The 15,382-nt window shown below is 38.0% G+C and overlaps 1 protein-coding gene across 1 annotated transcript in view; it reads left to right on the forward strand.

Annotated features, from left to right (window-relative positions):
- The window catches only part of stk36 (serine/threonine kinase 36 (fused homolog, Drosophila)), a 63,263-nt gene that overhangs the window by 21,080 nt on the left and 26,801 nt on the right, over positions 1-15,382 (forward strand). The gene's annotated exons all lie outside the window — the stretch shown is intronic.

Below are 15,382 nucleotides of genomic sequence, written 5' to 3' on the forward strand. Positions count from 1 at the left end.
GATTTTAGCAATAAAACCCTTTTTCTCTTAATTTTCTAAGAGCCTAATAATCTCCTGGTGCCTTTTGAACTTTTCTGCAAAGTGTTTCTTCCTGGTCATTAACTTAGTCTTCAATAGTAAGTATGTACATTAGAATTAGGTTTGCTTTGTATGTCAATTGTTACAGTTGTTTTATTTGGTTGTTTTTTTTAGTCTTGTGTGAAGGTGCTTTTGTTCATTTTTATTTTAAAAACTGTTTCTCGGGTTCTTAACTTATATTTAACAGTGCTGAAACAGTTTTATTGCATGTGTAATATAATCCCATGAGCGCTCATAAGCGTGATCGTCACAGTGAATAGCCAGACCATGAGGCAGGAATGTTGTTCAGCGGAAGACAAGCAAAATTTGTTCTACAAAACTGTTTCCCAATGCACTGTGTCACGACCTTCACTCCAGGGACCATTCATAAATTCCCAGCCTGAACCTGGACATCAGTCATAATTTATTCTTTAAAAGAAAGTGTCGTGGACTGAAGGAACTTTGGCTTCGGTTGTGGGTTTTCTGACCACTAAACCTGCTTCTCCTGGGACATGTATCAACCTGAAAAACAGTAAAAACTCCCAGGGAAGCTTGCCAGCAAAGGCAAAGCTCCAAGCCATGCCGTAGCTCTGAGTGTGTGGCTGGGAAGTACCGTATCAGTTCCCTCACAACTGTGCAATGAACATAAGTAATGGATTTTATTTAGAGGTGTCACCTTACTTCAGTTTGCATTTGTACTGCTAACAAGTCAGATAGTTTCTAGGTTTTTCTGCTCCCTCTACAGTCTTTTTATTATTAAACACTGGGGAATAGTAAAGAAATATGATATAAATCTTCTTGTCCCATGACACAAAGCTGGACTTTGTTTTTACTCTTTGCTTGAAAAGGAATAATACTTGAACCACAACTGTGGTTCAGGGACTAATATGTTAAGTTATTAATACTTCTGATGGTTCAGTGTATAGAAATACATTACATAGAAAAACAAAGTTTGAACTAAGACTCAAATAAATTGATTTATTACTAACTTTCTCATGGTGTCACAGGGAAACTTGAGTTATTTTTTCCTACAAGTAAACCAACAAATTTGTCACGATCCTCAGGACTTCAAGCTCAGCTGTATTGGTTTGCTTTGTCTTCATTATGTGTTTCTGTTTACTCCTCGGTTTTGGTATTTTTATACTCTTGGTGTTTGATCATGTCTCCTCTGTAATCGTTTTGTGTTAATTAGCCATTTTCCTTCAGCTTCTCCAGCCATTCTACCCACACAGCTGTTTGTTGAACCAACTGTTCCTTGCTTTAGTAATCATTATCCCGGGACTTTCTTTTTGTTTGCAATGGATTATTTTTGCTTCCAGTACTTGATCATCCATCTATCCATTGTCTACAGCTGCTTTCAGTGGAGGGTCGCAGCGGTGGTGGTGCTTATCTCCAGCAGTCATTGGGTGAAAGGTGAAGTGCATGATTATGGAAAAAAAAAAAAAGCTTTCAAAGCTGCTGCAGAGGGAGTGGTGCACCCACTTATTAGATTTAGGCGGCAATTAATTTTTCACGTTTGGTCAGGCTGTTTTGGATAGTCTTTTCCTCTGAATTAAATTATCACTAAAAATTTTATTTATTTTAGTTATCTTTGTCTGTATGGAGGCAAATACATTCCCCCAGTACTGCAGTACTTCTTGTCTTTTTTTCTTTCTTTTTTTTTTGAAAGTTGTATGTCTGTGTGAACTGTTTCCTAAATGAGTCACCAGAGAGGATTTGTGGAACCACATACTCCGAGGGGATTATTGTCCAGTAAGGTTTCTGGGAAAAAGGAATCAAGCCCTTATTCGTCATGTAAACATCTCTGTATGTTGATCCCAGGGCTACAACAAATGGGAGCCACACAAAATCAACTTTGAGGCAGAAAGAATAAAGAAGTGTAAATAGTGGTGATAGTAGGAGAACACGGGACTTGTTTCAGACTAAAGAAAAACCTGCATTATTCAATTCAGTTCAGGTTTATTTAATCAAGGACAGCACAGTAAACAATGTTGCATGATAAAAACAAGGTAATCATTGTTTTGTACCGAAGGTTTTCTAGCCACAGGCCACGTGAAAATGTATATTAGAGAAAATGAGTTCTCCACAACAATAGATTGGTGTACCTTAGCGCTCACGTGTTTGTTTTTGTTTCAGCCATTGGGAACTGAAAACACTTTTTTCAGTCGCATGAACCTGTAGTTGCAGGACCTGCAACAAAGACAGGGGTCAATGATAAAACTATCAATCGACATGTTTTACAGGGTTTACAGCATTTTTTGTTGCATTTGTTTGTTTCGCAGAGTCATCAGAATCGGAAACACTTCACCATCCTTCCAGCATAAAGCATTAGAACAAAAGTCTCCCTTTAAGCTGTAGTATGTAACTTTGGTACATTTTTTTTACATGTTTGTCGAAACTGTCACTATGTTGTGACAGTATTGCGTAAGATAGATAACCTATGAAAACAATCAAGCTCCTCTCCCAGTGCTAACTAGAAACAACCAATCTGAGTCCTGAAAATAATAGAGGATCTATGATACTGTGGGCCTCTTTTACCTCCAAAGTACCTGTGAACCCGGTGCATTAAATAGCAGGAGATCATAAATACCAGCATAGTGGGCCCCGCTAGCAAACTGAACATGTGTCATCACCAGGCCTTTCATAACCTGATCAAGTTCTGGCTGGAGTGTTCAAGGCAGAACTATCTTGTTTAATGTTGTTTGCCTGTATTGATCTTTTCTGTCATGTGCAATTAAAGTGACATTGTTTTCAAGGCCTTTACGACTAAAACAATCTAGTGGTGCTGCCTCGCTTGTACCGTCTCAAAGCCCAAGCTGTTATTCTTGGAGATACTTTTAGATTTTGTCTAAGAAGATGTAAATCCCTAATCACATATTCAGCACATCTGACATCACCATGCATATTGATTCTTGCCTTCTTCTTTTCTGTGGAAAGCCACAAAAAGCTCTCCAGGTCACACGAATGATTCTTGGTGTGCAGCTGCTTTAAAACCTGGAATACGTAGTCTCATTCTTTTGTGCTCTGTTTGGCGTTACATTTGGCAGGCTGGCCTCTATTCATAACAGCCCTCTGAGCAATGGGCTCATAATTTAAGCTCAGGCCCATGTTCAGTTGGCGTTCCTCCACACAGCTTCATCTAAATGTGGGAGTGACTGACAAATGAACATAGCTCAATGTTGTCATTACCATGAAATAATAGCGAAATGGGGCCGTTATGGTCTTCTGTACGTCTGAAGGGGGTTTAGGTCATAATTCTTTCCCTCTATTCCCACCTTTAGTGTTTCTGCATCTTTTTAATCAGATTTTTGTGTCTTTCATAAATAGCGAGGCAGAGTGTATCTCTGTTGTCAAAACCAGTTTTATATGTATTTAAACTTTGTCTTCTGGTTTTATTACTTGTTCCAGTCATCTTCCATCAGCCCTTTTGTGTTTCTTTATTTACCTATAAATGCACAGCAGATTTGTGGAAGTCCACAAATTTAAGACAATTAAAATCTTTTCAGAAAATCATGGCGCATACCACATATGAGTAGATTTCAATTAATTATCAGTATGATGAATATTCTCTGTTTTTCAACCAATTGCCCTTTGGACTTGAGTCATCCTAAAAGTGTAAAAAGAGAAAGAAAGGAGGGAAAAAAAGCACATTTTGCTCCCAGTTATGTACGGTAGAGGATTCATGATGCTGTGGACTGATAAAGATTACAGTGGCATTGATAGAAGCATACTTCATTGGCTTCTGCAGTTTTGTGTAGCGATAAACCTTATTTTAATAAATAGAATATACTTTATTGATCCTCAAGGGAAAATTGCTTGTTAGGTGACAAGCTACGCCATCCAAGGTGTTTTATCTTTGGAGACCAGTTGTTTTGATCTCAGTCTGTAGTGACAGGATCATATCAATTAATCAATCAATCAGGTTTACTTGTATCGCACATTTCAACAGCAAGGTGGTTCAAGGTGCTTTACATAATAAAAACACAAAATTACAATGTCATCATGGAAACACCTTACAGCAGGGGTGCCCAAAGTTGGTCCTCGAGGGCCGGCATCCTGCACATTTTAGTTCTCTCCCTGGTGCTAGTAACAACCTTTTCAGCAGGTCAATGTTCCTCTTAGGCCTACTAACGAGCCATCATTTGATCCAGGTGTGTTAAACCAGGGAGAGAACTAAAACATGCAGGATGCCGGCCCTCCAGGACCGACTTTGAGCACCCCTGCCTTACAGTCATCAAAACATCACATTTTGATGAGGAGTCACCAAAGTCACCCACATTAAACAGGCAGAGACTCAAATTGAGAATTTATATTACTCAACAAAACTAGCTAGCATATGTAAACAACAAAGTTGTCCTCAAAATTTGAATTTATGAAGACCTTCAATCTCTTGCTCATAGCAAAGGACCAGAACGTACAATTTTGTTCATCTGCTTGATTTGTTTCCATGGTATCTTTCTCCGACATGCTTTTAACACCAGTGAGAAAATGATCATATGCCGAACTTTAATATAGTTGAGTGTGATATCCAGCCTCCCAGAGATGTTGTCCCTGGTTCTCCCTACTTCAGTGTGACTCTTCTTTGGAAAAACAAAGTCGTTATTCATTGTCATAATCCCAGTAAATGCTCATGACCAATTTCACAGCTGCACAATGATGATGTGTTATAAATTTGATAAATCAGACTCACAAGAACAACAACTCAGGCTGACTCACCAAAAACGTTCGGCATCTGAAAGTAATTTATCAGATCTGATGTTTGGTTTGCATCTGACTGGTTTTATGCAAACATTTAAGGAGCTTCACTTTGTTACTGAAATGGGATCAAAAATGGAAGAAAAATAAAGACTGGAAACAACACGTTGCATGGAGTACACAAATTGTGACTCAATCATATTTGCCATCATTTGTCATTGACTTAGTCATTTGATCTTTATCGTGATCAAAGTCTTCACTTATAACTGCCCTGATATGAACTCTGTTAGCTATTCCTTAATTTTGTGTCAAAGTACAAAAACACTTCCTTGAATACTGCATACACTGCATACTGCAAACACTACCCATCATTTCCATAACAACAAAAATATTTAAATTTACTCATAATTGTCTTGTTCCCCACTCATACCCTTTTGATGTTGCAAATCACATTCACTCATTTTCAAAGCTCTGGACACAGGTCATGGGATTTGGAATCAAATCAAACTCGAGCAGCAAATTTAATGACTTTAACCACAACTTGATAAAGTTGCAAAGCAGCTTGACTTGAAAATACTTCATATCTTACACTGAACGTAAAGTGTGTTACAATGGAACCAAGTCATATAGCAAGAGAAAAAACTACTTCCTTTGGCTTGGAAAAGAAGAGAAAATGAAGACTACTATGCAGCGTAACTCTGTCCAATGACAGTAAGGCATTTGTAGTATTGTTCTAAGACGCATCTGTCAGGACTGTTTCTTAATTGAAGGTCTGGAGACAGTGACTGTGATGCGAGTGCTTCCAGATGTTGTAATACCATTTTATATGGGATATCAGAGCTGCCATTAATGTTTGGGCATCGTGTTGGATAGAACTTCCCGCTCTTACAATAGAGAGCACTTGTATTTTAGAAATATAATACAAGGGGTTTATGTTTTTTTTTTATCCTTTCCAAAAAAAAAGCCAGACATGATCCACATAAAATAATTTCTTTATCTTTGTACTTTATTTTTAATTAAATGCCAGCACTACAAAGATCTAACATATAATGTAAGATTAAGGATTCTGTTATGTTGGAAATTTAATAAAAGTTTTAGTGTGGGACTGGTGTTGATTTGGGTGAGAGGCTGGAACTAATTATTTGAATATCCTTTGTTTCCACTTGGAAGTTTTTAACCCTTCCACGGTCTTAAGAGACAGAGTTGCACTGAACCCACGTGGGTGGTTACAAGTTGGGGGTTTTTGGGGGGTGTTTTTGGTGTGGTTTTGGGAACTGATGATCTGACATCAGTTCCCACACTTTTTCCCTGTCCGACAGTGACATCTGCTGCAATCCTCCTGACCATCGCGCTCCATCTATGGGAAGGTTAAGACTGTATTCAGAGGTCGGGTTTGTCCCACAATTAACGTAAAATTAATTGTGTAAAGAAATCTAGCTTTTTGCTACAGATTAGTTTACTCATGAATTTCTCTGTTTTTGATAATAATTGTAAAAAAACAACTGTGGTATTGATGTTTCTGATGTTTTTGAAGTTCCGTTTGATGGCATGTATACATCGTTTTGCAAAACGATGTAATTCTGGAAATGAATTATTAGTCTGTGAATAAATTAGAAATTTGTTCAAATCCGACTTTTGCTGATAAACATTCGCTCACTCCCTTCCAGAGCTTTAGATCAAAAAGCAGAGTGGGGTTTGATGCCTTCCTTAGGAACGTTTAACGTTTGTGGTGGAAAATGGGACTGAACTCACAAACCTCACCGCCAGATGATTACTGATGCCTGCTGAACAAGATGCATGTGTAAGCCTGAAGGCTAGTTCCTTATTTTCCACTAATAAGGATTTGATGCATTTTCTATGAATTTCAGGCTGTTTTGCAGCAGAAGTTTTTAATTTGCGGCCGTCTGTCCTTGATTGCTGTTGTTCATAAATCATTAGTTATAATTTGAGCTCTTGGCTGCTCATTTAAAGATTAGGTTTTAAGGCCAGAACCAGAAAATGTTATAATGACATGCTGTGTTTTTATGATGCACTTAAAAATATAACCATGACAATAAATTAGCCTTGTTCCGATTTGGTTCATTAAAATTTGAACCATATGTTTTTCTATACAAAGAAAATGTAAATAAAACATTTTTGTCTTAATGTCTTTCACATATTTGTAACACTTTTTTCTTTTACTTAAAACTCATCATTAATATTCTTTTGAGAATTTGAGAACACTAACTTTTAAATACTAGTATTACGTAAACTGTGATGTCACAGTTCTGTTCTTGTGATACATAAGCGTCAGTTGTTAGCATCGAAGCATCAGTCACAGTAGATTTTCGTAATGAAAACCCATTTGCAAATAAAAGTGCAACTCTTACATTTTTACAGTGACATTTAATAGTCTGACACTGTAAAAATATAAAAATATATCCTATGTCTGCAGTCATGTTTGAGAAATTAGTTTATTATTATTCCTGTAACTGAATACACCAACTGAAACACAATATACTGATTAAATACTCACAGATGGATTTTTCAAGTATTTATTTCTGTTAATTATTGCCTGCTGCTCATACTGGGTGGATCTGATTCTAGCTCCTCAAACTCCTGGTGTGAAAGCACGCTAACAGTTCACATCATCCTCATCAGACTTTTTGCTGAAGAGACGAAGTGACTCAGAGTTGATGTGAAGGTGGATGGGGCTAACTTCAGGGCAATCCTGGAAAAAGAAGACCTGTAAGAGAATGCAAAACTTCATACTGGAGTGAGATTTTACCTTCTAGCAGGACACTGACCATAAACATATAGCCAGAGCTACAATAAAACGGTATTAATGGCATCAATTAATCAGTATGTGGGCTGTGTAAACACTGTGAGCACGACTTCAAGATTTTGCAGATAAGACGGACATTCAACAGATTTCTTGTTTTCAGTGAAGTAAATCAGCAACACACTCTATTGCCTGGGGAATGGGTGGACCAGGATCATGACTGATCACAGCTTGGCTAAAACCTGATGTTAAATAATAGGTTAAAGACGGCTTGATATCTTGAACAGCAACATATTGCCTTGGCTGGAAAGGGTTAGGCTTCCTCGGATAATCACCATTCCCTTCGGAAACCACTGAAAACGCTGGTTTCTGGCTGAAACAAAACACAGATTTAATGTTATTTTGGAAGAAAAGTTAGCCTTTGTCATTTTTTAACCAACTTGCTGTTGTCTATTCATTCCCATAATACAGGCAAAACAAACTTGCTTTGATATGGTTTGAGAGAAAGACCCAACACAAACAGACCACCCAAAACACTTAGTTTATGGCAGCCCAAGCCAGGTTTCATCCTGCTCCTTCACCGTTGTGTTAAGGACTCTTGATTAATGCCATATTTTCATTTGCCCACGTTTGTCTTTTTGGTCCAAATTACAGTGTGAACAATAAATGTCAGAACCCTGCACCAACCCCACTCCCACACAGTCGCGGTACTTCCCCTCTCCCAAAGACACACATGGTTCTATTCAACCTCTTTCTTTAAACTGGACCTGAGAAGCCACATCATTTAGGCAAATGGAAATCCAAGAGTTGAACCTTTTGATGAGCAACTCATCAAAACTTTGTAGTTTTGTCTTGTTCAGACAAACAGAAGCAGCTCAGCTGGCTGCAAAACGTGACAAGTGCATATTCAGTGTTGTGCATAAAATGTCGTGTTTATAAGGACTCTAGTTTCTGTAAACTTCAAACTTAGTGCTGTAATTGAAGAAATCCATAGGTGTCTATCAACCACAGACAGCTGCTCCAACTTAAACTTACCATACACTGAACCATGCTGAGAAGTAAAGGGGGATTGCCCCCAACAACCCACATAATTATGGTTTTGACCCCATTGAAAGAGGTCAAAATAACACATTGGAGGGTCAAAAAAAAAAACACTTGAGAATTCGACGTACCTTCTTCCCTTACTTCAAAATACTAAATATATTTTATAAGCAAAGTGTTTGCATTATACATTTAAACTTAATTAGGAACAAGCAGTTGTACATGCTGTTTGATGGCCCTTCTTCCCTATTATGTCGCGCTTCTGTCAGTTTCCCTCCAGAATAGGTTGTATGACGTGTGACTACATGCATATTGTGCTGTCCGTGTCCCAGAGGAGAAGACCTGGTTGTCTGACACCGAGTGATCAGACTGTTGGCTTCTGAAGATAGATTATTGATCAAAAGTCCTTCCTTCCTTATTTTAAACGTTGATATAGAAAACGTTTGCAAATATATTGCAATGCAGTGTCCTTACAATGCAGCTGCAGATTTTGCAGCTGTTTTGCTAGCTGCATTGGCTTTTCCATGCTGATCGGATTAGATGCAGTAGGAGGAAACAGGCCATCAAGTCTTCCAGATGAAAACAACTTGCTTCATTTTGTATCGACTCGCACCTTGTCTCTCCTCAGTCACAAGCGGTGAGAAACTTTACCGTCATTTCCGCTTCAGTGCACAAGATAATGAAAATAAAACCAGATCACCATTTGGAAAGTTTTACTTGATGATGTAATTGACGTGTAAGTGAGATAAGATGTCATCTATTTGGGCCTGACTTTTGTTTTTGAAAAGTTATCTCATGAAAATGACCGTGTTAACCTGAACTAGCACTGTTCAGAGCTTTAGATTTAAATTAGGAGTTTCAGTGATGAACTGAATTCAGTTTTTATCTGTGTGAATTGAACTTTAGTACAGGGAGGAAGTCTGCTACCTACGAGACAGCAGACTGGCAACGGTTTCTTGTTTGTTTGTTTGTGTGCGTGTGAGTGAGGGATATTTTCTGTTCAAAATAGGTGAAAAACAGCAATTGGAGGAATTTATTTTTCCCGTTGTGTCAAATTGTGACTCCAAAACTAAATTATATACAGAATCGTGATTTATGTGTACAGTTAAACCCCTAATTGCTGCCCATCGTAGAGTTAATGCAGTGTCTCATTTGTTTGGTCTGTATGTATCTGTGTAGTGTAATTGTAGATAATGTCTGCATTTTGCAATCTGCTGATAAAGGTTTTCATTCAGTCACTGACCCCGAGTGCTGAGTTAAGAAAGAAGATAATGATAATTATTCTTCTCAAATTCAGCTCATGCTAAACTCTGGCCAAAAGACTGTCCTCAGTGAACCTACCAAACACTGACATACCAGACGAAAAGTTCACCCCGAGGTTGAGCGTTTATCTCCTTTCATATCACCAAATGGAAAAGGCGGCTGGCTTTTTTCCTTGAAGTTATTGTGACTCAGAGACTCAGATTAAAGAACATGTTCTGCACAATACAAACAAGATGTAAAAATAAATCCAGATATGTTTGACCTACTATGTTACTTTTTAATCTTTATGTGTCATATAAAGCCAAAGGTAAAGGTTCAGAAAGAGGTCAGTAAATCACCTTGTTGAGGGGGGAAGCTTAGAGTTGATTTTGTGCTTTGTTTCTAAGACTTTTAAAGAAAATCAAATCTCAAAACAATGATATCGCATGGACATGATCTCATAAAACATTCCAGGGACCAAATTTCTCTGACTTAAACTTAAATAACTTGTTAGTAGCGACTTTGTCAATAAGTGTCGAAGTGTCCTAAAATGAATGTATATGTAACATGAAAATATATGCCGGTCTCCTCTGATTTGCTCTGTCTCTTTTTGTAAATGTTCAAAGCCAAAGAGGACAAATCGTTTCCCCATCACTGCCTGAATATGTGCAATTTTCTCCGACCAGATAGACGTTTTCCTCACATGTCTGATCTTCTTGTTAAATATCTTTTACTGTGACTTTTAATTCTACCTCCTGTGTCCTGTTTGGACATTTGAAGCCCATGACCAAACAGATGAGGGCCAGAATATAGTATGTTGAGCATCTGTAGCTCGTTTACTTGGCAACTCTGAAGGCAGCTTGACTTGACCTCAGAACGGCAGGAGTAGAAGGACAACAGCAGATGCAGTTACAGTGAAAAACACTGAATCATCTGTAAATGGTAAAATTCAAGTCAGAGATTTTCCACGCTGGGCATAGCACAGCCTTTATATCTGCCTTTAGAGGGTGACTAATAGTAGATAAGGCACAGCCTGAAGAGGCCAGAACTTCCTTGAATCTGGTAAACTTGCCTGACGTACAGCAGAATAACGAAAACACACTATCTGCACATTTGCGACTCCTTAAAAAGCGACTTTTTCAAGGATGTTTCTCAACAAATACTGAGTGGGCCATAAGTTTCCATACATGGAAAAAACATTTCATATTGGACAACCGTTTTTATTTTTGTGGGACTCTGTGCAATCGCTGCACGTCTTGGACCACTTCGTGGTTGATCTGCAACATTTCCAGTTTTCTGGAACTTGCAAATAAGTTTTGCCACAGTGTCGTGTGTGTGTGATGCTCCTGTTTCATGTTTTCTGTTAAAGTTTCGTGCAACCATGCGACCGCTTCCCGATCCAGCCATCAGTACAATTTCAATTCTTTGCTCTTTTGTCAAACGCATCTTCTTGAGTATCTGAAATATAAAATAAATATACATTTCACATTCTCCTATGTATGGAAACGTATGGCCCATCCTGTATATCAACTAAAAGGCCAGATGGATTCATTCACGTGAGTAAGCATATTTCCAGACCAGATCTCAGCGGCAGAGGCGTGAATCATGTGTTTAGACCCAATGTTTTGTGGTTAATGAAGCCGCCGCTGCATTCGCAACCCAAATGTGTCACTGAAGTGTCACACAGGGCAGCGCGGCTGCGATGCGCTGAATCACTCCCCTCAGCAGGGGTCAGCTGTAGGTCTATCATCATAACTCTGCAGGCCATCTAGTCCCTGCTGAAGTCAGCACATTCCCACTTGGATTTGGAAAAACTGGGCTTGTTGAGCCTTTGCAAGAACCAGTTTTTAATCACGAGAGCAACATACAAAACAACATTGATGGTTTTTAAAATTTGTTGTGGTTTGCAGGCAGTTCGACTCAACCACAAATAAAATGCTTACATCTGATCAGAAAAAAATACGCATCATTGGTCAAATAAAAGACTGAATTTTTCACTTTTAAATGTTTGCAGACTCCGTCAGCCTTTTAAAAGTTTGCAGTATTTCATAGCGGGTTGCTTTATTGGTCATTGATCAAGCATGAAAAAGCAAAAGAATTTAGAGTGTCGGGATATTTATTTAAACAGGAAATGAAATGAGGCTTGTTATTAAATGCCAAGCCGTCACAGCTGTGGAGAGCATAACACATGAGAAAATGGGATGTATTGTTTATGAAATAAATTACTGAAAGCCTTGTCTGCTTGTTCAGTTGTAAACTTTCAGTATATACATATCTTTCTTACACAACTGAGGAAGATTTGTTTTTACACAGTCCACTGCAAAAATATCTGTATCTCTTGAACGTCTTCACATTTTGTCACATTTTATTGGTACATTATGTGGTTGGCTGACACCGAGTAGCATGTAAGTGGAAGTGAAGTGGATGGAAATCATACATTTTTTTCTTTAACATGGTGTTGCAAATAAAAATCTGAAACCGTTGGAAAAGGCTGGGCTTATTGTAGCACATAAATATCTGAATATCTAAATATGCTCTTCTAGAGCACGTTCATGACTTTTTTCCACTTATGAATATCTTCTTGCAATTTTTGTTAGACATCAGATTTGGAAGTGCATGACTAGCAGTTCTTCTGTATAATATTTGCAGCTATGCTTTCCATTCTATATATATATATATATATATACTGCTCAAAAAAATAAAGGGAACATTTCACTTTAATTTTGTGTGTGGCTCCAAATCCAGGGCTCCATTCGTTAATAAATTTGATTTATAAATTTGATTAATAAATTTGATATTGATGATTTTTGTGTGATTTTGTTGTCAGCACATTCAACTTTGTACAGAACAAAGTATTCAATGAGAATGTTTCATTCGTTCAGATCTAGGATGTGTTATTTGAGCAGTATATATATATATATATATATATATATTATTCAAGGATGAGGAGTGGAAGGCAGAGGCAACAAAAATGATAAAAACTTTGACACACAACAGCCTCTGTCTGCGCATCTTAAGAAAAGATCTGTCTTTTTTCCATGACCTGTTATATGTTAGTTAGGCTTTACATTTAATCAAAAGTATACAAATGTCAAGAGTTAATCAAATTTTCTATAATTGGAAGATGAATACCCAAGAATACTCAATGCCAGAATTGAAATAAAAATGTGCTAAAGTAAGGGTATGCACTCATTTTTCATCACATTTAAATTGAGACATTTTTTCTTCTCCCATCTTAAAAGCTAAATTCAAGAAACTTTTCCAACCATACATTCCTCTGATAAAGCAAAACACATCACACATCCACCAAGATGGGTGTAAATCCAGGTGAAAGGCAACTGGTCAGACAAATAAATACTTCACAGGCTCTGCTCCAGTTTCTTTCCTTATCTTCTCTTATCTAGGTCAAACTCCTGAGAGATTTTTCTTTCTTTTTTTTTAATGCTGCTTTCTTTCACTAATTCAAAAAAATGTCTGAAATGAGACCGCCCGCAGACTCACAGACCTATTTCTTAAAGGCAGACAGTCAGACACGTCATGTGAAAATTTCACAATTCAACGTTTCCACTTCAGCTCACAGCTGCACTCTTGGACTGGTCACAGACATGGACAGGGAGAATGAGTTCACATCACTGCTCAACCGGTGGAAAATACTTGCAGTTGCATGACTGAAATGTTGACGGTGAAACTTGTGCAATGCAAAGTGGACTTTAAGGGTTACATGGGAATTGCTGCAAGGTATGCTGGCCACCCATGCTTTATTACAACACTTGCTTGCAGATGATAGTATAAGTAACTAACATAGAAATCAAACAGGAGCAGATGATTCATGGGGGAATGAACAGATGTGTACTAGTATTGTCCAGGTCTCACACTTGCTTTGCTTCCTGGTGGCATCAGGACTGGAGAAGGTTTCCTTCTTGAAAGAGGAGGGAAGAGCAGGACTTATGCTGTTCATGGAGAAACACTCTTCAACCTTCAAAAACAGTCTGATTCTGCAGAAATCTGGCAGTAGTCAGTGCTGTTTTCTTGTATTAGTTAATTGATCATTAAATAAAATGCCAGCTCTTTTCCGTCTATCTATAGAAAGCTTTCCAGATACACCTGGAGTCACTAAACAGGGACAGTATAATATGACGCCCATCTGTGGAAAAATCAAGCTCCTCTGCGCCCCTGTGGTCCTACTGCCATCTGCAGAAATGCACTGCTTTTCGGTCAAAAACAACCAATCAAAGCCAAGAGGAAATGGTGAGGATTGTGGGTCAGAATGACAATTTTTTTAGTTTGCTTAGAAAAAACAACTACAACTACTGTGGTTGTTAGATGTTGAAATAAAGACTTTCAACATTCATTCCTTGAGTTATCACAAATCCCTGAAATAGATTTTCCTATGATGGATAACGTTTGATTTATTCCAGTATGTCCAGATCCACGTCTTGAAATGATCTCTTCCTTTTTCGTGCTCCTTTCTGCAATATTCATGTTTGAACTCTACAAAACCATCTTCTCACAGTCTTTAGTTAGTTCCTGATAAGCCTTAACAAGCCACAGCTGGAGATGGTTAGACCTGTCAGCCTTTCAGGAAATAAACCCGCCCAGACCAACCCACACAGAACTGCTGCACTCAACCCAGCAGATATGACAGACCCAGGACAGTCTGAGGGGCTACAGGCTGAGGAAGAGATAAGACACCGAACATGATGTCATGCCTGATAGCCGAGGAGTCCAAACCCAGAGAGCAAGGTGGTTTCATTCTGCTTCTATGGAACCGAATATGAACAAATGTAAGAGAAGACTTCTTCCTAACCTTTTACCTTTTCCCTCACAGTATCTGGAGATTGTTTTACAAAGTTTTTATGAAAGTCTAATTAAAGGTGGATGGTCCAATAGACTCTGGTCAACTGCAGGCCAAAATTGCAACTTTTGTTCGGCAACAGCTAAAACAAAACCCTTTGAAAAACTTGTTTTCGCTGCATCAAGAATCCAGGGAGACGCTTCTTCACAAGACGTAAACCAAAATGGAGTGGCATCAGATCTTATAGTTTGTTGTCTTTGGAAGAAAAACAAGCGACAGTTCTCCTACCAGTGCTAGACTCGTGTGTTTGTTTTGGTTGTATTTACCCAGAATACCCTGAACTGCAGTCCGCTTCCTGCTTTTGAAGCGGTCTCACATGTTCTTGTTATTCACGTGTGCATTGGAACAGCATCGAAATTTCCTTCAACCGAACCAAGACTTTTCAGGCAGACCAGAGTTCGATTTAAATTTTAATGCACGCACTCTGGTAAAAAAAAAAAAAAAAACCTACTTCCTGGGTATTTGACATTTTTATTTTTGAAATGTATGTATTTTATAAAACATACATACATGTTTTTGTTTTGATAAAATGGCTTGCTCTTAGAAAAATGTATATTTTTCAAAAGTAGATCATTTGAGTAGTTCTTTCGAACAGCTCTTCGAAGTGAATGAATTCTGAACATTCGATTCCCTCCAAAGAGGCATCACTAGTAATCAATTGAATAAACATTTATATTGACAATGACTCTTTTTATTTGCATGACCAAAAGTAGATTTCCTTATCCTTATGT

The sequence above is a fragment of the Poecilia formosa genome, unplaced genomic scaffold (genome assembly GCF_000485575.1).
Source record: "Poecilia formosa unplaced genomic scaffold, Poecilia_formosa-5.1.2 Scaffold145, whole genome shotgun sequence".
Classification (NCBI taxonomy): Eukaryota; Metazoa; Chordata; class Actinopteri; order Cyprinodontiformes; family Poeciliidae; genus Poecilia; species Poecilia formosa.